Raw genomic sequence first — 25,643 nt, forward strand, 5'->3', positions numbered from 1 at the left:
GTGAACCATGAACTTCCAGATGTTCAAGCTGGATTTAGAAAAGGCAGAGGAGCCAGAGATCAAATTGCCAATATCTGCTGGATCATAGAAAAACCAAGAGAGTTCTAGAAAAACATCTACTTCTGCTTTATTGACTATGCCAAAGCCTTTGTGTGGATGACAACAAACTATGGAAAATTCTTCATGACATGTGAATACCAGACCACCTGACCTGCCTCCTGAGAAATCAGGAAGCAACAGTTAGAACTGCACCTGGGACAACAGACTGGTTCCAAATCAGGAAAGAAGTATGTCAAGGCTGTATATTGTCACCCTGCTTATTTAACTGCAATGCAAAGTGCATCATGAGAAACACCGGGCTGGAAGAAGCACAAGCTGGAATCAAGATTGCTGGGAGGAATATCAACAACCTCAGATATGCAGATGACACCACCCTTATGGCAGAAAGTAAGAAGAACTAAAGAACACCTAAGTAGTAGATCCATACGATAGACCATTGGTAGAGTGCCTGAGAGTCATTGAGAATACAAGTGCAATGAGAATCGGTTGTGGAAATAAAAAGTTCCAATCAGTGAAGTTGATCTACTTTTAAAGATGGCATCAGACTAAAAATTCTTATTTATTGTTAAAACTAAGGGTTCAACTTTTGAGATGAAAAACCAAGGCCCCGCTGGGATTCGAACCCAGGATCTCCTGTTTACGAGACAGGCGCTTTAGCCAACTAAGCCACAGAGCCAGCTATTTGGTAGCTCAAGCTTCCTTTCTGATCAAATGCTACTCAATTAGGTGAAGAGCTGTGTTAATTAAAGTTACTACACACGCCGTGGATAGAAGAGACGGGCGGCTCCACGAAGTCGCAGAGTCAGACACGACTGAGCGACTGAGCACACACCCACACTGCTCACTCTCTTCTCGAATAAATCGACCTTATAGAACAGACAGAGCCGCGATGAAGACTCCTGGAACTTAAGCAACAAAACACTTACTTGCTCTCGCACCGTAACGGAGAAAATGTACTGAGAACAACCATGGAATGGGAAAGAGTGGATACGAGCTGAGTGTTCATTGTGCAGGAAGGGGCTTCTGTAAGTGAGGCCAGAGACGCTCTTATATTTCACCGGATTGTAGTAACTTAGAATCCTCAAGTGAGTGAAAGTAGAGTGAAAGGCTCTTCTAGCAAAACAGGTCAGTTAGAACTTCAGTCCAATTGATGCCATTCCTGGTTGTTAGGAGATGGCACACTTGCGCACTGAAAAGCAAAACAAACAACCCCAAACTTCAAACACATTCAGACTCTGCTAACAGCTGCCAGCTTGTGCTCGCTCTTGCTTCGGGAAGCAGGAGACTGTCAGCATGGAGGTGGTTAGGTCAGAGCTCACTTAACGGTTTTCTGATTCAAATCCCAGGAGCCTTTGCCAGCCCGAGGCTGGGGAATGGCCTCCTTTCCTGCAGCTCCTAGAAGGCGCACAGATGGAAAATACTACTGGCTTGGCTTTGGGAGGCATCAGACTCTTTCTTCTCTATATTGCCTTCTTCAAATGGATGTTCTTTAGTAATAGTGTTTTCCACAGGGACCCTCAACTTGTAGAAGCTAAACAAACATTAACTGATTGTACAGTCACGAAACTAAGAATCCATTCTTAAACTGTTAACTCTTGCATCATGATTTTCTGCCTTTAATTGGAGTAAGACCAGCGCTGAAAGGGAGTGAGTTCAACTTAGCAGATGCCATTGTGCATCTACCCAGCTTCCAATGCCTAATCAAAATACAAAATGGAAGGACTGCAAAATTCTTTATTTAACCACGTAAACGCTGAAAGGAGCTCTGAATGATAAGACCTTTGAATCCCAAAGCCTTATTGCTTTTTTTAGTCAAATGTTCTGATATTGCCATTTTGTATCCTATTCAGAATGTTTTTGATGGCTCAGATGGTAAAGCATCTGCCTGCAATGCAGGAGACCGGGGTTCAATCCCTGATTCGGGAATATCGTCTGGAGAAGGAAATGGCAACCCACTCCAATACTCTTGCCTGGAAATTTCCATGGATGGAGGATCTTGGTAAGCTAGTCCATGAGGGTCTCAGAGTTGGACATGACCGAGCGACTTCACTTTCAGAATGTTTTTATAGTGAATATAAATGTTTCTTGCTAACCAGGATAGTGATTTTTAAATCTAATCTATACTAACAAACTTCCATGATTAGGACTACACTTCTACTCCATTTATAGTTACTTTTATATTTTCTGAGTTTGGGAAACAACACCTTTAGAATAATAATGGGCTAGGAATCATGGTGTTTCTGAATTCCAGGTAGCTGAATTGTTTACGATCTGGACTAGGTAAACTTCAGTCACAGAAGTACTGTTGGGAGGACAGCATTTAAGGTGAAGTATCTTCAACGAGAGTAATATTACTTTGAACCTACTATGTGTCAGGTATTGAAATCAGCTCAGTTCAGTCGCTCAGTTGTGTCTGACTCTTTGTGACCCCGTGAACTTCCTTGTCCATCACCAACTCCTGGAGCTTGCTCAAACCCATGTCCATCGAAATCAGTTCTATGGATACAACTAGGTACAAGATGGCCACAGATGATAGAAAACAAAACAAGAAATTTTAATGAATGTCAAATATCATAATAAAAGAAGTACAAGATGACAGACGAGCATCTAACAAGGAGGTGTCAAACATACCAGACATAATAAAAGGGGGGAAAAATAAAGACAATGACTTGGAATAGTGACTTAAAATTTCCTCACCTTGTGGAACAAGCATTTCAAATAACTTAGAATTTATCCTAAAAGAAAAATTGGGGGGGAAAATAGGACCCTTTGAGGATTAAACACAGGGAATTCTATGTGAGCAGATTAGCTTTTCCCAGCACAATTTTTCTTCTGTCTCTTCAAGGTTGTTATTAATTTTTAACTTTTATTGGTGAATAGCTTATTTAAAATACCAAAAAATACAAATATTGCATTTTGTGCATCTAGCACGTTTTTTACTTTGTTCTTTAGAACAAAAAGTTAATCTTTTTGTTGCCACTTGTAGCAACTGTGAAATGGATATTCCAGTCCCCTTATCTAACCTTCCTCTCCTTTGATCACCTCATACTATAGGAATTCAAAACATGATCGTCTGATCACCTTCCCTGAATATTTAAACTCTCCCAGATCTCCCACATTTTCCTGAGGTCCTGTTGTCCAGATTATGTCTTTGTGAGGAGAAGTGCTCTAGTTGGTTTCATTCCCTTCATCTAGTGTGCTCTCTCTTTGGATCTGCAGGGTCAATATAGATAAGAAAAAAGAGAAACTAGCTTTCTTTTCTACTTACATGCCAGGACATATTTTATTTCAATTACTGAGAGGTCATTAGTCACAATTTAGGATTAAACTATGCAAGGATTGCCCTCCACTACAATGTAGGTCCACTGGATCTCATTTCTCCGAGAAATGAAATGAATAAGGTGTGTTCTTCACTAAATGACCCTGAGTTCACATCTACTTTTCTCTAGCCATAAGACTGTGCAGAAATTACTAAATGGAGTCAAACTCAGGGTAGGCTCAAAGAAATTTCATTACTGGTAAATAAAAGGAGTGTTTTTAGTCTTTTTCTTCAGTGTTAATGTATAAAGATCCACAAATAGATTTTCCCCAGCCTTCTGCTCTGTGTGTTCTTAGAAAATAGCTCCTTTTTTTTTTTTTTTCTATCTTTGTTTCTTTTAATATTATTTGGGAGAAAAGAAACCATACAGAATATGAGATCTAGTTTTACCTTTTTAAAACAGTCTTCACTATTTTATATTGTTAAAACCATTATTACTTTCCTCTTAGGGACCCAGAGTCATATGATAAATTAAAACAAGACTTGCCTTATGAAGTATTAGTTCCAAGTTGTCAATATCAACTCCCCTTTCCTGAGGTAATTTTATTTCAGAAAATGTAGTGCCTTTCCTTGCTTTAGGTCTAGGTCAGAGCCATTTCAAATCATGGATAGATATCCCCCAACTTAAATTTTGGGGAGGAAAGCTTATAGTATACTTGTTCTGTCCTGGATGGCCCTGAATTATTAAATGATCCACTTTCTTCCCAGTAATGAACTTTGCAAACACAGGGATCTCAGGAAATAGCAGTTTTCAGTTCATAGTCCTTGAACAACTGTGGTAGAATAAAATAAGAGAGAGAGAAGTGTTTTTCTCTATTTATCAGACTGCTATGTGAAATTAAGTTATATCCCCATCCATCACCCCATCTGCCCTTGACTTGGCCAATCTGGGGACTACTCATGTATCTCTGACCACCTCAGTCACTAGTGGTGTCTCTAAAATAAGGTTAGACTGAGAAAGGGATAAACCTGCAAGTCTACCTCTCTTATGTCTCCTCCTACCTTGTGGATATTTGGAAATAATTTAAATAGAGACTTTCTAGGCCAGCAGTTCTCAACTGTAACTGCATATTCAAATCACCTAGTGATCTTTTTAAAATGCTGGTGTCTATTCCACTCTCTGGACAAATTAAACTAGAACTTCTCAGTGCAGAATCCAGGAATCAGGTAATTTTAGAGCTCTCAAGGTGATCCCAGTGTGCAGCCAAGTTAGAGAATCACTGCTTCAGGTTGAAAGAAATTTATGAGCTCAGGGAAACTATTGATTTTTATCTTTCCTCATCCCTTCCATCACCCAGTGCACATTTTACCTACCAGATAAAATAATTTAGTCAGGACACTGTTCTTAAACTGCACCTAAACCTTTTTTATTAGTTAAATTAAGGAAGGTCTTTTCATGTGGTTTTGGATAGAGAAATCTTTAAAAAAAAAAACAAAAAACCACCTTTGATGGAGTAGGTCATAGTCTGGTGACCTGAAGTGACAACAAAAGCAGGTAGTCATTACAACTCAAAACTGGTTTCTAGGCAGAACTGTTGATATCTCACAACTGCTAGCCTTGTCTGTGGGTATATGGCACACTGAAAATGGGAGGAACAAGGAATGAAATAGTTTGTGAACTATTTCTTTATTGATGGCTTAGCTGGTAAATGCTACAGCTACTATTTTAAGTTTGTCCAAAGTGTTCTAATATCTTTAAAGCTGTGTTGGAGCTAAACTATTGTAGGCCTGTAATAAATATTGATAAGAGCAATTGTTCAGTAAATAACAGCAGAGAATGATTTAGCTAACAGAGTGCAAACCTCAGTGCACCACACTTTCAAAGGCCCATTTTAAGATCCATTCTTTAATCTTGTGGTTTTTTTCTTAGTCAGGAAGCACAAGCACTAGATTCACCCACTAACGACAGACCAAATCATTAGAGACCAACAGAAAGGATGGTTGCCCTTATTATCTTTTTAAAACTGGACCCTTGTACCTCTAAGAACTTGGAGCCCTTGACCACAGCCTCCAAGAGCCACATAGAGCTGCCCAGAGGCCTCCCTGAAAAATAAACAAAAGTACAGAAAATGTTTTTTTTTTTTTTTTTAATTTCCTTCATTTGCTCATGTGACAGGGTGTCACGAAGTGGAAATTGAGGCAAAAGCACCGAGATCCAAGAAATGCTGCATTCCAAAGGGGACTAGCCCTTCATCAAAACAAAGGAGCTGGCCAAAGAAAGTCCTTACCCACATGAATGGTATAAAAGGGCTGGGTTTAGGAAAATAAGTTGTTTTTTTAAAAAGCGTTGAAGTTTTTAGAATCAGTGAGGTAAATTTAGAGACTACAAAAGAAATCAGTATAGAAGGAATTAAATCCACACTGGTATGAGCGCCGCGAGCTCACTGGCAAAACGCACTGAGGGGAAAACGTGTCTGTAGCAAAATGTTTCACTTTCACTCCTTTGTGTTCGATTTCTGAGAGAACTGTCACGTTTTGAGAAGCGAAACGTATTCAATGCTTTCACAGCCTGGGAAGAGTTTATTTTCTTTCTAGAGAGCTTCCGGTGAAATCCATCTTTCTTATTGAGCCTCTAGGTACGAAACCTGAGACTGGAGCTCAGCCTACCATCCCATCCCCCACCCCAAACCCCAGCAGAAAAGCTAAGTGAAAATCCTAAATCTTCTAATTTAGAGTTTAAATGGATAACTGTCAACCCCCGCCACCCCCCACCCCTCCATGGAATAGCGACCAACGTCATTTCTGATTTCACTTTGTGGAAAACATCTCTAATCCCTGCTGAGGACGGAAAGGAATAAAATTTTAAAACGCAAACATTACTAGCATAACCCGAGCAAAGTATAAGTACCCGGCGGCAAGAACGGTTAATCTCTAGGTTTTACAGGAATGGACTGTGATCATTCCATCCCTTGGAGAAATGTATTTCCGGACCTGAAAAGAAACAAAAGATTGGAGATGCTGGGGATCGAACCCGGGACCTCATGCATGCTAAGCATGCGCTCTACCACTGAGCTACATCCCCACTCTAACTAACTGGCCTTTTCTAAACTATCTTCATGAAATAAAACAAATTTACATTTTAAATTATTTTGCTATTTTCTGAAAGATACAATTCCCACCCTTGATTTTATAGTACTGTATTACCAAGGAATTCCGATTAGCCTGTGTCTTGCAGACATTCAGAGACTGATGAAGATACAATGAGCTGGGAAATCTGAGTAGGCAACAGCCTCCCAGACCTTTCTTTTCAGAGCCCTTTTCTCTTTTGTCAAAAGATGTGTGAAACAAAGGAAAATTCCTTACAGGAAAGATAAAAAAATAGTTTGCCAATGACTGTCTTTAATTATGAAACCTACCAAACTGTCTTCAATTCTGCATCCCATTCCTGGACTCCAGAAACCGCTATGCAACTATTCTTAGAAAACAGGGAGCCAATGAAGGTATTTCTGTTAGAAAAGTAAATTCCTTCCACTTTTAGCAACTGAGAGGACTGAAGGGTGAAGATGTTGGTTTGCTTCATGCAGCTTTCTGATCCTCATTTAATCCAAAGAATACACATCAAATCCAGGGAACACGAATCCTCGGCTCTTGCTCTGATTCTTCGGAAAGAAAAGCCAGAAAGTAAGAGATTTGTCACTTCTACATTGACGCAAACCCTCTACTTCCATGGTGCTTATCTTCTGCAGAGTGAGTGGTTCTTTAGAATTCAGACCACTCTCTCAACAAGAGATGCAAATCAAAGTTTTCTCCCGGCCTAGTCCCCAAATACAAAAACCTGTAAGCCAATCTGGAAGAATGAATAATAATGTCAAATAGAAACAAAAGGAAGACTGAGGATATAGCATGCTTACAGGCGTGGAAGTGTATCTAGTTCAGAATGGTTGGAACTGAAAGGAGCAAGGCAGAGAAATCAAGATATAACCAGCATTTCTCATCCTTTCACCTTGCTAAGATAACCTAAATTTTATTCATATAGTAAGAATTTGCATAAACCATGAATCATCTGAAATAATTATGGTTTTTCCATTTCCTTTTGCCAGGGATTGTTTTCATGATAGTGCCATGACCCTCTGGTGGGTAAGATGCACTAGGCAATCAGCCTAAAATTTTTGGAATTTTTTCCTTCAGGATAAAAAGAGAAACATGGGAGATGAACCACACATCTTAGTTTAGCATTGATATTTTATTTTCAAGAAAAGTTTTCTGTAACAGTCTGGAAGCTTGAGAGAAACAGATAAAAATTACTTTTTTTTTTTTTGGTAAATAATGATTATTCCTTTATGAGAAATGTAAAAAAAGGCTTTCTGGAAATATTAGTTTTCTATTGCTGAATAGCAATCCAAAATTCACAGCATTAAAAAAACTGATGCCTATTATCTCAGATTCTGTGGGTCAGAAACTCCACTGTGGCTTAGCTGGGCAATTTTGGTCCCAGGAATCTCCTGAAGTTGAACTTCAGGTATGAACAGTGCATGCAGGGCTCTGGAGCATGGACTGTGTCTGGGGGATCTGCTTCCAACATGGCAGATTCACACGTAGGTAGAAAGCCTCAATTCCCCCTCATATATCATGGTGACTGAGTCAAGTAGGAGAAGACTGCACAAGGGTGTGATTACCGGAGGGGGGGGGGGGGGCGTGGGGGGGGGGGGCTGGGAGAGGGCCGTTTTGAAGGTTATCCTTAATTGTGTATCAGCATTTATTACGATACCTGATGTAAGTAAATTTGTGAACCAGTTTTTAAAAAGTAAATGTGTGGATGGATAGAGAGACAGATGCTTGCATCTCTGAAGGAATAAACAGGAGGACACTTTCAGTGGCTACTTAAGAGATTTAGAAGTGAGAAATCATGAAATTTGGCTTCAATCCTCTTAACTCCATTAGAAGAAATGGAAACTGTATAAAAATGTATAAGTTGTCAAAACTAACATAAAAAAGTTATAGAAAATCTGATTCAATATACAGCCATTTTAAAAACTGAATTTAAACAAAATTTCCAATCAGAGACAAACTTATTGGCATGTTCTATGAAATCCTAAAGGAAACAATAACCTCTGTGTTGTATAAAATATGCTCCCCCCAAATGGGAAAACTATAAATTATTTTAGGTTAGCATAATATCTATATCAACACTCAGTAGAGAAAATATAAGAAGGGATAATTATAGGGCCATTTTACTAATAAGCACAGAGGCAAAAATGTCTTAAAAAAGAGCAAACAGACTTCCAGTTTCTGGTTCCATATAGAAGATTCTTGAAAGTCACCACTTCATTCTGTCAAGAAGGAAAATCTGAACACAGTGAAAAATCAACACCTCTCCTAGAATTTATAAGAGAGGTGAGGACACAGGGCAACTGGCTGCCCCCAAGATTGGAGAGATATACAGGTGAATAAAGGGAGTCACGACTTACCTGAGCAGTGACTCACAAGTGGAAACCACAGGAAGAACCAATACCTGAACTGTTGATGATTTGCTTGAGGACCCAAGAAGGCAACTCTGATCACTAAAAACTTCAGGGACGCTGAGTCACGGCTTGGGCAGGGTAGAGGTGGGGTCTCCACATTTTTGTGTGATTTACTCCTAGGACTTTGACCAGATTCTCACATTAACCATCTAAAAATCGGGGGGTGGGTGGGTGGGATGGGGCTTACGTAATTCCTTCATTCTTCCAGCAGAGGGGGAAGAAGAGGAGCCACACTGAAATATACCAGTGCTATTGTTCTTAACAAGGCCCGATTTCTAAAGAACCCATTTAACCAGACCTTAACCAGCTGGGATTTTGTCAGAGCCTAATTTACCTAGAAGAAGGGAAATACTCAATTCCAACTGTCTCTAGACTTTCGCATGAGAAAAGGAAAAACCCACTCCAGCATCCTGTAGCTGTCCTGTCCCACCTAAGAGTGAGAGGAGACAAAACTGAGAAACAATCGTGAAGTTCACCAGCCAGAGACAAAGGGTCAATAAAAGACAGACCTAATCATAGGTCTATAGAAAGCTTCTCCCCCAGCACCTCACCACCACATTACTAAATTCCTGTTATCCTTTTATCAAGTACACCATGTTGGGCTATCCAGAAAAAATTACAAAGCATATCAGAAGGCAAATAATAATTTGAAGAGACAGAGCAATAAAAGAACCAGTTCAGTTCAGTTCAGTTCAGTTCATTCGCTCAGTCGTGTCCGACTCTTCGCAACCCCATGAATCAAAGCACGCCAGGCCTCCCTGTCCATCACCATCTCCCGAAGTTCTCTCAGACTCATGTCCATCGAGTCCGTGATGCCTTCCAGCCATCTCATCCTCGGTCGTCCCTTTCTCCTACTGCCCCCAATCCCTCCCAGCATCAGAGTCTTTTCCAATGAGTCAACTCTTCGCATAAGGTGGCCAAAGTACTGGAGTTTCAGCTTCAGCATCATTCCCTCCAAAGAAATCCCAGGGTTGATCTCCTTCAGAATGGACTGGTTGGATCTCCTTGCAGTCCAAGGGACTCGCAAGAGTCTTCTCCAACACCACAGTTCAAAACCATCAATTCTTCGGTGCTCAGCCTTCTTCACAGTCCAACTCTCACATCCATACATGACCACAGGACAAACCATAGCCTTGACTAAACAGACCTTAGTCGGCAAAGTAATGTCTCTGCCTTTGAATATACTGTCTAGGTTGGTCATAACTTTTCTTCCAAGGAGTAAGTGTCTTTTAATTTCATGGCTGTAGTCACCATCTGCGGTGATTTTGGAGCCCCCAAAAATAAAGTCTGACACTGTTTCCACTGTTTCCCCATCTATTTCCCATGAAGTGATGGGACTGGATGCCATGATCTTCGTTTTTTGAATGTTGAGCTTTAAGCCAACTTTTTCAGTCTCCCCTTTCACTTTCATCAAGAGGCTTTTTAGCTCCTCTTCGCTTTCTGCCATAAGGCTGGTGTCATCTGCATATCTGAGGTGATTGATATTTCTCCTGGCAACCTTGATTGCAGCTTGTGTTTCTTCCAGTCCAGCGTTTCTCATGATGTACTCTGCATAGAAGTTAAATAAGCAGGGTGACAATATACAGCCTTGACGTACACCTTTTCCTATTTGGAACCAGGCTGTTGTTCCATGTCCAGTTCTAACTGTTGCTTCCTGACCTGCATACAGATTTCTCAAGAGGCAGGTCAGGTGGTCTGGTATTCCCATCTCTTTCAGAATTTTCCACAGTTTATTGTGATCCACACAGTCAAAGGCTTTGGCATAGTCAATAAAGCAGAAACAGATGTTTTTCTGGAACTCTCTTGCTTTTTCCATGATCCAGGGGATGTTGGCAATTTGATCTCTGGTTCCTCTGCCTTGTCTAAAACCAGCTTGAACATCTGGAAGTTCATGGTTCACGTATTTCTGAAGCCTGGCTTGGAGAATTTTGAGCATTACTTTACTAGCATGTGAGATGAGTGCAATTGTGCGGTAGTTTGAGCATTCTTTGGCGTTGCCTTTCTCTGGGATTGGAATGAAAACTGATCTTTTCCAGTCCTGTGGCCACTGCTGAGTTTTCCAAATTTGTTGGCATATTGAGTGCAGCACTTTCACAGCATCATCTTTCAGGATTTGAAATAGCTCCACTGGAATTCCATCACCTCCACTAGCTTTGTTTGTAGTGATGCTTTCTAAGGCCCACTTGACTTCACATTCCAAGATATCTGGCTCTAGATGAGTGATCACATCATCATGACATGGCAGGAATTTAAAAAAACTATGATTAAAATGATAATGGATCTATCTAATGAATAAAGTAGCTAGTATGCAGGAACAGATAGGCAATGTAAACAGAAAGATGAAAATCCTAAAAATACCAAAACAGAAGAAATGCTCAAGGTTAGAATACATAGTAATGGAAAGGAAGAATGCCTTGATGAGCTTAGTAAAATAGACATAACTAAGGAAAGACTCTGAACTTGAGTATATATCAGTAGAAACCTCCAAAACTGAAAAACAGAACAAAGACAGGTGGGGGGGTGGGGTACAGAATATCCAAGGGCTCTAGGACAGTCCAAAAAATATATATATATATAACATGTGTAATGGGAATACCATAAGGAAAAGAAAGAAAGAAATAGAATATTTGAAACAATGACTGAGAATTTCCCCCAGATTAATGTCAGACAGTAAACCACAGATCTGGGAAGTTCAGAGAGCATCAGAAAGATAAATGAAAAAAGAAACAACAACAACAACACCTACATATAAGCATATCATTCTCAAACTACAGAAGATCAAATATAAAGAAAATAATCCTGGAAGAGGTCAGAGGGAAAAAAAATCTAGACTGTAGAGGAACCAAGTCTAGTGACTTACATGTGACTTCTATTAAGAAACTATGCAAACAAGAATAGATTACAGTGAAATATTTAAAGAAGAAAGCCACAACCTAGAACTCTGTGCCCTGAAAATTTTGAAAAATGAAGGAGAAATAAAAACTTCTCAAACAAAAATCTAGGGAATCTGTTCCCTGTATACCAGTCTTTTAAGAAGTGTTAAAAAAGTTCTTTAGAGACAAGAAAAATAATAGAAACTCAAATCTTCATAAGGAAAGGAAGAATATCAAAGAAGGAATAAGGGAAGGTAAATAAAAACTTTTATTTTTCTTAGTTTAATTGATCTGACAGGTAAGTTTGTTCAAAATTATAATAGCAACAATGTATTTGATTATGAGATTATGGCTATATTGTATACATATGTATGTTTACATGTAACTAAAATAAATGATAGCAGTGATACAATGGCTAGGAGGGAGGGAATTTTGGATTTTTTCCCTATTACAAGGTAGTTACACTACCTGTGAAGAAGTATAGTGTTATTGGAAGGTGACCTTGGATTAATTGCAAATGTATACTACAAACTCTAGAGCAACCACTAAAAAAAGTTAAGGAACTAACTGATAAGCTAAGAAAGGAGAATTTAAAAAAAATGTTTTGTGGTTCCTCAAAATTTTTAAATAAAAATTAACTGCCACATAATGCATCAATGTAACATCTGTGTATACATTATTAATATTGTGATTTACAATAAGAAATATATATTTGGTCTTCATCCCTACTAATGGCAAAGAGTTCTTAAAATCGTTAGACTTTTCTAAGGTGAGAGGAGCAAAAGTGTTTCTGTTATGTTAATGAGGTAAGTTTTGGCTTGCCACTAGAATTAGGAGCTGGTTGTTAGAACAGAGAACAGTCGCGCTATTAAGGGTGCCGATTTCTTTGGAAGGGATGATGCTAAAGCTGAAACTCCAGTACTCTGGCCACCTCATGCGAAGAGCTGACTCATTGGAAAAGACCTTGATGCTGGGAGGGATTGGGGGCAGGAGGAGAAGGGGACGACCGAGGATGAGATGGCTGGATGGCATCACTGACTCTATGGACGTGAGTCTGAGTGAACTCCGGGAGTTCGTGATGGACAGGGAGGCCTGGCGTGCTTTGATTCATGGGGTCGCGAAGAGTCGGACACGACTGAGCGACTGAAATGAACTGAACCGAACTGAACCAACTCTGCCTTCTATTTCCACAGGCTATTCCTAACCTTTACCACATTCCCAGACCTCCTGCGTTGGACTGTGACTAGCTCTTCTCCACAGAAATCTTGAGTAAAGCCAAAGATGAAGTGAGAAATGAAGAAATTTCTCTTACGGTCCTAGGGTGGATCTTTGAATACCGATGTACAGCTACTGCACCAATACTAAAACACATGCTACGTTCTCCTCTCCTTAAAAAATATTACTGAGATATTTTAATTATTTTCCAATGCAAAGTTGGAATGGATAGAACCTCCTTTAATTGAGATAAATAATTCTTTGAAATGCAGCTGTTTTCCCTCTTCCTGGCATTCATAGGATGAACTTACTTCTGAATTGTCTCCGGCTTTGTACTGCTTGCTGCCTAATAAAACATCCCAAGGAGGTTTCCAGCAAGCAGAGAAAATCGTGATGGTAGTTAACCAAACAGAAGACCAATAAACACATATATGGAAAACTGCTATATTTAAAGGTCAAGATAATGGCCCCCAAATGAGAAAGAGCTAAAATATTTTGATTTAACAATGCAAGGCCAAAGTCTGAATTAGACAGCCACAACAAAAGTAGAACGGCATGGAGATGCCGGGGATCGAACCCGGGGCCTCATACATGCGAAGCATGCGCTCTACCACTGAGCTACATCCCCTGGCGAAAACTCGCTGCTGGGTAGGATTCCTGTGCTTTTAAAAGGTCAATGCGTTTTGCACAATTTGGGGTATCTTTTTATTTCCAACCAGACAGTAACCATCATTGAGGATGAATTACACTTAAAGCCGCTTTCGGATTCTATCCAAGTAATCCCCTTCGGAGATGCAGTAACAACATGCAACTCAAATCGTTACTGAGAGCGAAGCCCAATTTCATTCAGTAGCTTCAGCACAAGTGCTTTCTCTCGCGTTGGCCAAATCGAACCCCATGTGGAAATCACTGGGAAGTTTTTTTCAGAACGCTGAAGCATGGTCTACAAACCAAAGGCTCATAGAAAATGCGATCCGCGCCCCCCCACCCCCGTCCGCCCCACTCCGCCGCCCTTTTCTTTGTAGCTGAATGGTTGAACCGTCAAATGACTCTTCGGAGCTGCGTCTTTCTACTTGCTCTCGCTTGGAGGAAAAAAGACAAACGACAACCAAACCACAAACAAAAAATGTCCAGATTGTTGAAACTGTGAAAATCCTGCCCCAGTCTTCGTCGCCAGAGGCAACGGCTCTCTCCACAGAGACCTTCTAACTCTCCTGAAATCTGAGTGGTTATCTGCGAACTGTGGCTTCATGAAAAATCTTAGATTTAAGAAGCCCGAATTCCCTGTTTCCCCCTTTCCTTTATCCACTGGCCAGCTTCTGGTTCCGCAGGCTACTCCGCGAAAGAATGAACCTGGTCAGTTAGGAGCGCTCTTCTGCAACCTAAGAACCTAAGACGGGTAGAAGAAAAAGATGTTTTTCCCCTACCCTACACTACTTTATCATCCTAAATCCCAGATGAAAAATATTGGTGAGCCATCAGCCAATCAATGAGGGAAAATATATACAGTGCTAAAATAAGCCTTTATTGTTTAAACCATTGAGATTTTGTGGATGTTTTCTTTAACATCATAATCAAGCCTATATTTAGTGAAACAGGGAAATTATCCCTTTTGTTATATGAATAGCAATTCTATTTTCCCAGTCTGAAATTTGTCATTGACTTTGCTTGTGGACTTTTCCTTGTTATAGAGGAGGCTTTGCTTTGTTTTGTTTTACTCTATTATTATCCAAATAATGCATATTGCAGAAAATTTGGAAAGTAAGAAAAGCATAAATATATTAAAGAAAATTTACCTATACTCTTACCACTCTTTCAGAAGCTCTTTTGAAATCAAATTTGTCAAATGTTCCTTTAAATAATTTTGGATTTTTAATTCATTATTGGAATAACCTTCCCCACTCCAAAGTTATTAAAAATTTTACTTGTGGTTTTGAAGTACTTCTAAATTTTGTATTAATAAATTTCAAACACCGTTTGGAATTCACCCTGCTGTAAGTTGTGGGATATTAAATCAAAATTTTTTTGTCCAGGTAACTACTCATATTTGCCATCTTTACTCATAGTGGGCGATTATAACCCACTGTGCTCGGTGTTTACAGATCTAGCAGTCAGAAATAGAGTATTTGCTCATAATATTTGAACTGTACAATTTATCTAACAAATAAATCTAACAGATAATTGTTAACAGATAAATCTAACATAGAACTCCTGATAAGAACAGAGTTTCTCATAATGAAAATAGCATTATACCAATTAGGAGAATCTAAAGCCTAACTACAAATTCTTTGTTTTACGCCCCTCCTTGCTTTTTTTTTGTTTTCCCCTGAAAGTTATAGTGACTCTTGTTCTTTTCAAACGTGTATCTGAGTTTCCTTTCAGATGTAAATTTTACATTGTTTATGATAAAGTCTGTTGAAAATACGTATATCTGAATCTCTTTTCAAATATATATTTTATCTTTTTACTATGATGTACTCTGTCTTCAAAGCATGCACACACTTGAATAGCTTTTTAAAAGTATATACCAACCTTCTGAAGTTAATTTTCTTGTGAACAGAAGGATCTCTCGCCCCAGTGACTCCAAAAGTAGTTTCTTGAAAATTGAGGGATTCAGAGTCTTGTGGAAATGTGACCATTGACTTATAAAAAATTTAAATATGGCTTTTTGCATACAAGAATAATGGGGGAAATACCTTGGAAGGAATACCCTGGAAGAAATAAATATCCAGTGGATTTTTTACTTCTAAGTCTTAACTCATGTATTTTTATGAGTGAATGATTTGGGTAGAAGAAAATCCCTGTCATTCACACACACACACACACAAACCATATATTAGTCTTTAGGCATAGGAAAGACAAAGGATGGTGAACTAACACTGAACTAACACTGAGTCATGTCCAACTCTTTGTGACCCCATGGACTGTAGCCCACCAGGCTCCTCTGTCTAAGAATTGTAGAAGGATATTAAATATTAGCACTTTATCAGAAAGAATTCAGGTAATCTTGCATAGTGGCAATTTACCAGTATTTGCACATAGCCTCTCCCAGACTTTAGTCCTTAATAAATCCCCAAATAAAACTGAAACTTACAGCTCCCACATTGTGCATTTTTATTTCAGTCAACATCTGTCAACAGAAGGAAAAAAAAAAAGCACAATGTGAGAGTTTGAGTTAAGTTTTATTGGGGGCAAAATGAGGACTATAGCCAGGGAGTGGTATCTCAGATAGCCCTGAGGAACTGCTCTGAACAGGTAGCAGGGAAGATCAGTATTATATATTATTTTAGTGAAAGGGGGTACATGCAATCAAGCACACTTTTTGGCAGAGGTTTGCTGGTAGTCAGGAGGAGCAGATGTCACCATTAATGATTTTAGTGCTTTTCTAGATATAAGAAAATGTAAGGACTTGGGGTCATAAAATCTCCTGAAAATATCTGTTTGAAGGCCTGTTCTGCCAGTTTTTTCCTGGAGCACAGAGTGCCTCATTCCTGATCTCCACTCTGAATTCCTTTCACGGTGTGTTGAAGGTCAGCAGCTGCAGTGGCTAATGACTTAAATCCTTGGAGAGGCAAATGGCAAAGTGGCAATTTTAGTTGGCATACTTCATAAATATGAGTGAAATTTTGCATATAGATTTTGAGTGTGAGTTACAGAACTGCTTTAATTTGTAAGAATTTTGCACATTTATATATTTTCTTCTGTTTATTCAAATACATTAGTTCTTATAACTCTGTTGTCCAATATGGTAACCACTAGCTCAGGTGATTCTTGAGTACTTGCAATATAACCAGTCCAATTTATGTGCTGTACGTTTAAGATGCACACCAGATTTCAAAGAATTAGTATGAAAAAAAGAATGTAAAATACTTAGGTACTATGTTTACGTGGATTTTTTTTCTTTCATTCTTTTTTTAATAGCTTTTTATTTTGTATTGGTATACCACTGATTAACAATGTTGTGATAGTTTCAGGTTAACAGTGAGGGACTCAGCCATATATGTATATGTATCCATTCTCCCCCAAACTCCCCTCCTACCCAGGTTGCCACATAACACTGGGCAGAGTTCCATGAGCTATACATTACATCCTTATTGGTTATATGTGAACTATTTATTGACATGATAAAGTCAAGTGTTGCCCTAAATGTCGCAGACTGAGCGTCGAGAATGAAAAGAGCCATGAAATCTGGTGCAATAGGTCAGAGGACCTGCAGCCTCTATTGGACTGAGGTGCAGAGTCCACTCTGAGTCCAGCTTGTATTCCTAATTGCAGACTACAAGACTTTTTTTGATCTTAACTTTCCCAAGACACTACACTGATATAGTCCAGATCTCCTCGTTTTTTACCCCAGGCCATTCCCTTCTGGGCTAGTCTCAGGAACAATCAGCAAGTGTGTAGGCAGTGTTCTTGCCTGCCGCTGACCTGGTGTTCCAAGGTCCATGCTTTCATGAGCCCAGTCATACTCCCTTCTGAGTCTGGCCTTGGGGTTTGTAACAAGGAGATTATTCTTAAGAAAAACATGAAAGATAATCATTAACACAGTTTCTTAATATATGCTGTTTTTCCAGGTGCTATTTCTGTGGAATTTCTCAAGGCTATGAAAGTACATTATTAGGAATTCCCACTACAGTTAGGGAACTGTTGACCAAAACCACCTGCCTTGGCCAGGCCTGCATGCTTGAGTTGTCACAGGCAACAGGAGTTCTAGATAAGGAACATGGTGCTGCCACTGAAAACTAACTGGGAGAATTCAGAAGGGGCCCAAGGCTGGAGAAGATGACCAACCTTCCAGAGTCCTCCCTGGGATCCGTCTTGGTTGAGTAATGTGCATGCCACCAGGGAGCACCCTGAGATTACGGGCCAAGCGGGATGACTGTCTAGAGATAACACAGAAACTAACCCCATTACCATAAAACCTGAGACTACAGCCATGTGGCAGATCAGTTCTCCTGGGTTTCCTTACCTTGCTGCTCTCTACTTAGGACCCCTTCTGCAATAAATTTCTTTGTCAGCACAATGTGCCTCTTCTGACATTTCCAAGTGTGAATGTAAGCCCATTCTTGGACCCTGGAAGCAGGTCCCCCTTCCTGTAATAGTATTTTAGATATATTGGATTAAATTAAATGCATTATGAATTTCACTTGTTTCTTTTTATTTTTTTCAATGTAACTTCTAGAAAATTTAAAAATTATATATGTGGTTGGCATGCATAATTCACATTATATTGGGCAGTGCTTCCCAATTTACCACACTTTTGCTGATATCAGAAATATACAAGACCCCACTTGGCATTGTTTTCTTCTGTCACAATGTAGAGTAATGATTTACCAAGGACACTGGACATGATCTTAGTTGTACTTTACACCAAGACACAGAGACAAGTTAAAACCAGCCCCATTTCCCCATCCCACCTATTTCTCTCCCTCATTGAGACCAGTCATTTTTCTGTTTCCTATTTTACATTCTAGAGATCTGATGAATCTTTTGGACCAACTAAGAGACAAACTCTTTCAGACAAATGGAGTCCTTCCAAGTTCAAAATCTACTTCATGGGATTTCTGTGAAGAAGAACAAAACTCTCATACAGTCAGAGGCCAGCAAAAAGGAGAAAGCAATCACCTGACCTGGATTTCTAAGCATTTCCTGGGATTTCTAAGGAAGTTCAAGGAACATAATACTATCTGGAGTCCATGATCACTCTGGCTTAAGACACACTTTCCCGGAAATACCATTAATGAGTTCCCAATCTTCAAATCACAATAAGCCCTTTTACATTCTCGATCTACACACTCTCTTCCATGATAAGAAAAACCTCCTTAATCACAGATTTCTGCAAAGTTGCCATCTTAGGGGTTTCACTGTGGTTCCCAAATACCTTCACAAGACTGAATCTTAAATTTGCAGGCATCTTCTTGTTCAATCGCTCAGTCATGTCTGACTCTTTGTGACCCCATGGACACACCAGGCTTCCCTGTCCTCCACTATCTCCCAGAGTTTACTCACACTCATGTCCATTGAGCTTGTGATGCTATCTAACCATCTCATCCTCTGCTGCCCCTTCTCCTTTGCCTTCAGTCTTTCCCAGCATCAGGGTCTTTTCCAGTGAGTCGATTCTTCTCATCAGGTGGCCAAAGTATTGGAGCTTCAGCTTCAGCATCAGTCCTTTCAATGAATATTCAGGACTGATTTCCTTTAGGATGGACTGGTTGGATCTTCTTGCAGTCCAAGAGACTCTCAAGAGTCTTCTCCAGCACAACAGTTCAAAAGCATCAATTTTTCCGTGCTCAGCCTTCTCTACGGTCCAATTTGGCACATCCCTACATGAGTACTGGAAAAACCATAGCTTTGTGCTATTTGTCGGCACCTTGATCATGTTCAAACCCAAGCTCCTCCTCTTTCCAGCCTCGATCTAACACCCACAAAGCAAAAAACACAACAAACTACCCGCAAGCAGAAAGGAATTCATTCTTCTGCATACCCATTCCACCATGGAGGAGTCCTGTTTCTGGCTTATTTGAGCGAATGTCTCAAAACCTTGTTTATTCGATTGCATACTTTCTAAGGGTTGATGACTTAATCTTCAGGCAGGACCATGGCCCAGAGCAGAGTGAAAACATCTTTTGGACATAAGGAAAAACAAATCGTAACATCGCCCGAACAGGGACTTGAACCCTGGACCCTCAGATTAAAAGTCTGATGCTCTACCGACTGAGCTATCCGGGCTCACGAAGGTTGGGATTTTCTGACGGCCCAGTAAGGGTAAATTCATTAGATTATTTTCAATTGTGATCCATGTTAAAAATTAGTCTTGCACACATACCTCATCTACTCAAGCCAAGAGCAGCCGGCAGAGGCCACTTCCACACTCACTAACCTGCTGCCACCACAACAGACATCAGATTTGAAACAATTTGACTTCCCTCTGAAGAGCTCGCCTATGGAAAGGGCCCCAAGATGCTCTCAAAAGCCAACAGTTTGGATACAAACGAGTGCGATCTTCTTATGGGACAGAAGTTTTCTGTTTACTTCCCTAAAATACACGGACTTCAACACTTTCTTGTAGGTATAGGATGCAAAGAAGAGAGGTGGAGCTTGGACAGGTCCTTCCTACCCATCTACCCAAATCCTACTCATATTTAAAGATCCATGTATACGCCCTCTTCTCCCTACTTTGCTGATTCCAACTCGCCTCCTTCCTTGTCCCGTTCAAACGTCGCCTTTCCGCTCTTGTCCACTATACTGCTTCCCGCCTGAGATCGTCCCAATAACTCGGATCACTCCACCTAGGCTCCGGGTTTTTGACACTCCAGGTCAGGGTTTCCCAAACCTGCCAGAGTTTGAGTTTGCAGAGTTTCCTAATATTATAAATTACTATCTGCTTTCGGACTTCATTCAAAATTCATATCTGGGTTACTTGTCACACAAAAGACGAGAAGTGTTTTTGCGCCTCAGTGCCTGAGGTGACAGATGCTATCTAGGCTACAAAGCGCTAATTCCTTTCACACAAGACCTTAAATGAGACTCCTTTCACATATGGAGTCCCAGCCCACGCATTTCCCCTGCTCTCTCCTCATTCTGGAGAAAATTCTGTCCGAAAGAGGTTGTGTACTCTTTTTCCTCCTCCCTCCTCCTTTTGTCTTTCAAAACAGAGCCTCAATAAGGAAAGCAGTTGCCAAGGGTCCGATCGCTTTGCTGCCTTAGATTTGCTGGACATGCACTGTCGCTCTGCATTTCTTGGCAGGTTGTGTGTGAATTCTTTCCGCTCTGTCATCTCTTTCCTTCCGGAAGGACCTAAATCCCCCTCTATCCGCCGCATCCTTACCCGCCTCTTTCACAATACTTTTCTTCTTTGTCTTCTTCCGCGGTATTTTTAAGGTTTTTTAGGCAGTTTTGGAGGCAGAGGAGGTTGAAGTTAGGGAAAAGGAGGAGTTTGAAAACTGAAGAAAAATGCCCCATTCCTGATACGTTCCCTGGTGATGGAATGGAAATGCCTTCCTGAGAGCTGGTCATGGAGCAAACTTTGGAGCAAGCTGAGAGAAGTAGGAAGACACCTGAAGTAGAAACAGCAAACTGCAGGGTCCAAATTCAGTCTAAAGTCTAAAATACATACCAATGATTCCTTATTCTCCAATACCAATGGATCTTTCTCAGTCCTTGTGCTAGTCTCATCTCAGGGACCTTCTCTTTCATAGCCGCATGAAAATCCAGGTCTCTGACTGCTTAGATAACTCACTAAAGGAACAGGGATATTTCCAACACCACCACCCCATCCCACTCCCCTTTATTCTATCCTCTTTCTTTCTTTCCTTCTTGTCTTCCTTTTGCCGGTTCTCCGCCCTGGAAAATGGTAGGCCGCAGGGAGTAAATATGAGAACGGTTGACAAAAATACAGATGGAGGTGCCAGGGATTGAACCAGGGACCTCGTACATGCGAAGCACGCGCTCTACCACTGAGCTACACCCCCCTGTACTTTTGGTCTTCTGGCTGTTTCATAAAATATTTTCTCTCTCTCTCTCTCTTTTTTTAAAGCTATTAGTTGCCTAGAGAAAGTCTACCAAGTTTAATGTTACTATTTCTGAAGTTTTTAAATATACAGTGTAGTGGCTTCTTCCTGGCCTGCAGTTATTTAATTAACCAGGAACAGCTGAAAGAATAAAGCCTTCTGAGAGATACTTAAAAAAAGAAAAAGAAAAAAAAAAGGTCTGTTCTTTCCCCTTCCTGCTCCTCAGTAATACTGTCAGTGGAATTTGGTGCTCAAGCTTGATGATGTGACTGACTCTTCCAAGTTTGTTGCTTGGAGTTCAGGAAATCCTGAAAGAGCCAGATCTTTCTTGTTTCCTTCAGTCAAATGTTTCTTGAGAAGATAGACATACCAGTGAGGATAACCCTTAGAGTGGAAAGGGGTCAGGAGCAAATGGGTGTAAAGTTAACTTTGATGTGAGGAAAAAAAACTGAATAAGGGAATATGGAGAGGAAAGTGGGAAAAGTTTGTGCGAATACAGTTTAAGAGAGTAAAAGAAAAGGGCAAGAATAAAGGTGCTAGAAACTAAACCCAGCGCTTATTTTATGCATTCTACTCTCACATAATCTAAGAAATGCAGAAAAAGACTCGTCCTTACTGATTTCCACTAGTTCTCCACGAAGAAGTCTAGAAATGAAAAGTAAGGATTTATCTATTTTAGAGGATCTTGTAACTGCTGTCACTCCCAAGTGCATGATCAGAGGAGTTGAATCATTTTAATAGTGTGTAGATCTAATGGGGTGCTGTCCAACTTGCTGGGTGAATGGAATGGGAAGAGACAGAATGCAAGAAACAAAAGTTTACTCACCTTAGGTTTTCAGCTGGTACTCTTAAACATAAAGGCAGGTTGACAAGAGAAAAGCAGTGCTTACTAATGTATGCAACAGGCATCACTGAGGAGAAACATAAACAAAAAGTAACTCAAAGTGCAAGTTTAACACCTCAGCTTATGAAGTATATTCAACAAAGAACAGTAAATTTATAGATAAAGGACAGGATTGAAGAAAGCAGTTTTTGTCTTTTCAGGGCAGTAAACTGTGGGGAATTAAATACTGGGGAGGAAACTAGTGGACTAAAGTTTGTTTGCAGATTCCTCTAGTGCTTATCACTGACTCGATGGACATGAGTTTGAGCAAGCTCTAGGGGTTGGTGATGGACAGGGAGGCTTGGTGTGCTGCAGTCCATGGGGTCACAAAGAGTCAGACATGACTGAGCGACTGAATTGAACTGAACTAGTGACTGGGCTGGTAAGAGTTTTTCTCCAGTAAAAGGAGGATTTATATCCTGCTTTTGGTCAGACATGGAAGGATAAAGAGAACTTTTTTGAACCTTAATTGTCTTCAGCTCAAGTTAATTTTTATGTCAAAGAGGCATACTTTGGGGGACATTCTGGTTTCATTCATAGTCATGTGCAGAAGGACCATGTTACAGCATGTCATACATTAGAGATAGTTTGTCAACTTCAACTCAAAACTGCATGAAGATCTGAGAAATTATAAGTATGCTGTTCTTCCTATATTTTGTTATATTTAAATTTTTAATTTGGTTGCTTTTTAACTGTACAGTTTGACATTATTAGTTTAAAAAGCTATTAAAATTGTATTATTTATACTTAAGCCTAATTTATTGAATTCTAAACTAGATATATTTCACTTTTTCTCCTGCCAAAATGAGATGGTAGCTCCAGACATCAACACCAAGAGGAATCTTGCAACTTAGCTACAGGCTGTCACAAGGTGATGTCCACCACAAAATTAGCCATTTACTGCTGGAGGTGCCGGGGATTGAACCCAGGGCCTCGTGCATGCTAAGCACGCGCTCTACCACTGAGCTACACCCCCTTACTTCTGTTTTTGAGAAGAAAACTTAATGGCATATCTATTTGCCTAGTGTTTCTAGACCTTGAAATTATTAGCACAAAGATTGCTTACATACAGTTCCATTATTTCCTGAAACCCCTTTATTTTATTCTCTTTCTCATCTACAGGAAGAGAAGGGCAACTTCATGTTAGGCAGAAAGGCATCATTTCTAGTATCTATTCACGTTTGTCAACCTACAAAAGGTGACTAGAAGAAAAAAAAAGAACCTAGAATCAACGATACTTAAGGAACGACTAGGAGAACTAGCCTCATATCCTAATTTCTTCATACAGATAGATCCCCACTAGAAGGAACCAAAGCCACGGTAAAAATTTGCTGTCACCTAGAATATCAATGTGTCAGAATGTAAGAAAGTGCTCAACGATTATAGCAAGCTCAAAAGATCACAGTACCTTCTAGGCAATCTTGGAAACACTGAGCTTTAAAATGAATAATAAACAATATAGGAATACAAACTAATAGATAAAATAAGGCTACTGGGTCAGAGAGTTGACTGAAATACAAGGTCTGAATGAGGAGATGGCCAGCGTCAAGGATCCCTAACTTTCCCTCTGAGGATGGTAATAATGGCTCTGTTGTCCGTTTCAGAACTTGGAAACTTCAGTTTGAATTGAGAGGTCAGTGGCTCAATAGATTATTCAGACACTTGTTGAATTAAAGTTCTAAAATCTAAAAACTAAAGTTCTAAAATTTTGGCTAGAGTAAGATTTCATAAATTCATTGTGCATTTATTCACGGAAAAAATCTAGAGCTATTTTGTGATCGTCAGTCCATTACAACATTCCTTTATGCACCCGAAGTAAACCCGCCCTTGGGGATCAACTAAAAAGTTTAGAATGCCGAAACCCGGGATTGAACCAGGGACCTTTAGATCTTCAGTCTAACGCTCTCCCAACTGAGCTATTTCGGCTACCTGAGAAGTTATTCTTCTGACACTTCTTTTTTTTCAATTTCAGTTTTTAGACGGTTTCAGATTTTTTTATTGTGGCTGCCTATTTGTCCAATGTATTTGCCTGTTTGGAAAGACCTGGAATTGATTGCCTTCCATGTATGCCAACTGGAGCCAATTCCTGGCAGCATGGGATGAACACATATAAGTAGGAAAATCTGAAGAGAGGTGACAATGAGGGATTCGATGGAAAGACTTCCTACTCCTCAGCATCCTGTCAGTTGACCCAGACACAGCTCAGAAACTAAAGGAAACTAAGAAAAATGTTATTGGTAGCTCTTATTTCTCTCTCTCTCTCTTTCATTCTTTCATCTCTCACAATCTCCAAAAATGATGAGAAGTAAAAGCCAATGATACTGTGAATTTGCTAAAAGAATGCCACACACATAAACATTATCAGACTAAACACTCCAGCCAATATTCCCAACTGACAGGAAAGCAACTGTCATAAAGTTAGAAAATTTGAAATGACAAATCTCATCACAACAGAATTTCTTCACAAAATTTTCTTCAAAAATAAAATGGAAACTATGACCAAATCAGTTTTTGATTGGCTCCTTTGCGATTCAGGCAAGGAAATCATTTAGCATTGTGAGGTAATAAATAGTGCACAGCATCATTTCACTTTCAAGTAGAAACAGAATATATGAAGCAAGGCTTATGAGTCACTTGCATGAGAAAGTAGCTCATATTCCCATGGCTCCTACACTTGGTACAATCCTCTATTCTTCAACCCACATCCAGAACTTCACAGGGAACTCCTGATAACTAAAGAAGAAAAAGGAAAACAAAAACCAGATCTGGTTTATAGATGATTCTGCTCATATACTGGGACCACACAAGTGTGAGCGGCTTCCATAGAACCTGTAGGTCAGTAGTGAAAGTAAGCCCTCTCAGTAGGCATTACTTTAAACAGGGTATGTGACTGTTCATTTTGCTTGGAAGGACAGATGTAGGGTAGATATCTACACTAGTTAATGAGAGGTGGCTAATAGTTTGGCAGGTGATTAGGGATTTGGAGAGAAAATTATTGAGAGAAAACTGAAAAAGTGGTGACAGAGAGGTCTGGTAAATAGGCGGGTAGACAGAATCCCCCAAATGTGCAGAGCCTAAGGATGTTTGTTTTCAAGTAAATGCTCTACAGAAAGCAACCTCCTTGGAGGCAGTTGAACACAATGACACATTCTGTTGATGTCTGGAAGCTTCTCCTTGGCCACCACTGTACTGCCCAATGAGCTTATGAACCACGTAACCATGATGACAAGAACAGAGGTCATATATAGGCCCAGCAACGCAGACTACTATTTTTTGGTTCTACATATGTATTTTCATTTTTTATTAATACTTATTTTATTTTGT

General features: G+C 39.8%; 7 non-coding genes across 7 annotated transcripts; all 7 read right to left on the reverse strand.

The window, feature by feature from the left end:
- Window positions 1-662: 662 nt before the first annotated feature.
- TRNAT-CGU (transfer RNA threonine (anticodon CGU)) lies at window positions 663-736 on the reverse strand. The gene has a single exon. It is a non-coding gene; the product is annotated as a tRNA-Thr (tRNA).
- Window positions 737-6,329: 5,593 nt separating this feature from the next.
- On the reverse strand, window positions 6,330-6,401 carry TRNAA-AGC (transfer RNA alanine (anticodon AGC)). The gene has a single exon. It is a non-coding gene; the product is annotated as a tRNA-Ala (tRNA).
- A 7,084-nt stretch (window positions 6,402-13,485) lies between these two features.
- Window positions 13,486-13,557, reverse strand: TRNAA-CGC (transfer RNA alanine (anticodon CGC)). Its single transcript has one exon. It is a non-coding gene; the product is annotated as a tRNA-Ala (tRNA).
- A 6,025-nt stretch (window positions 13,558-19,582) lies between these two features.
- On the reverse strand, window positions 19,583-19,655 carry TRNAK-UUU (transfer RNA lysine (anticodon UUU)). The gene has a single exon. It is a non-coding gene; the product is annotated as a tRNA-Lys (tRNA).
- A 1,670-nt stretch (window positions 19,656-21,325) lies between these two features.
- TRNAA-CGC (transfer RNA alanine (anticodon CGC)) lies at window positions 21,326-21,397 on the reverse strand. Its single transcript has one exon. It is a non-coding gene; the product is annotated as a tRNA-Ala (tRNA).
- Window positions 21,398-23,223: 1,826 nt separating this feature from the next.
- On the reverse strand, window positions 23,224-23,295 carry TRNAA-AGC (transfer RNA alanine (anticodon AGC)). The gene has a single exon. It is a non-coding gene; the product is annotated as a tRNA-Ala (tRNA).
- An 877-nt stretch (window positions 23,296-24,172) lies between these two features.
- TRNAF-GAA (transfer RNA phenylalanine (anticodon GAA)) lies at window positions 24,173-24,245 on the reverse strand. Its single transcript has one exon. It is a non-coding gene; the product is annotated as a tRNA-Phe (tRNA).
- Between the last annotated feature and the right edge of the window lie 1,398 nt (window positions 24,246-25,643).

This window comes from Budorcas taxicolor, chromosome 11 (assembly GCF_023091745.1).
Source record: "Budorcas taxicolor isolate Tak-1 chromosome 11, Takin1.1, whole genome shotgun sequence".
In the NCBI taxonomy this organism is placed as follows: domain Eukaryota; kingdom Metazoa; phylum Chordata; class Mammalia; order Artiodactyla; family Bovidae; genus Budorcas; species Budorcas taxicolor.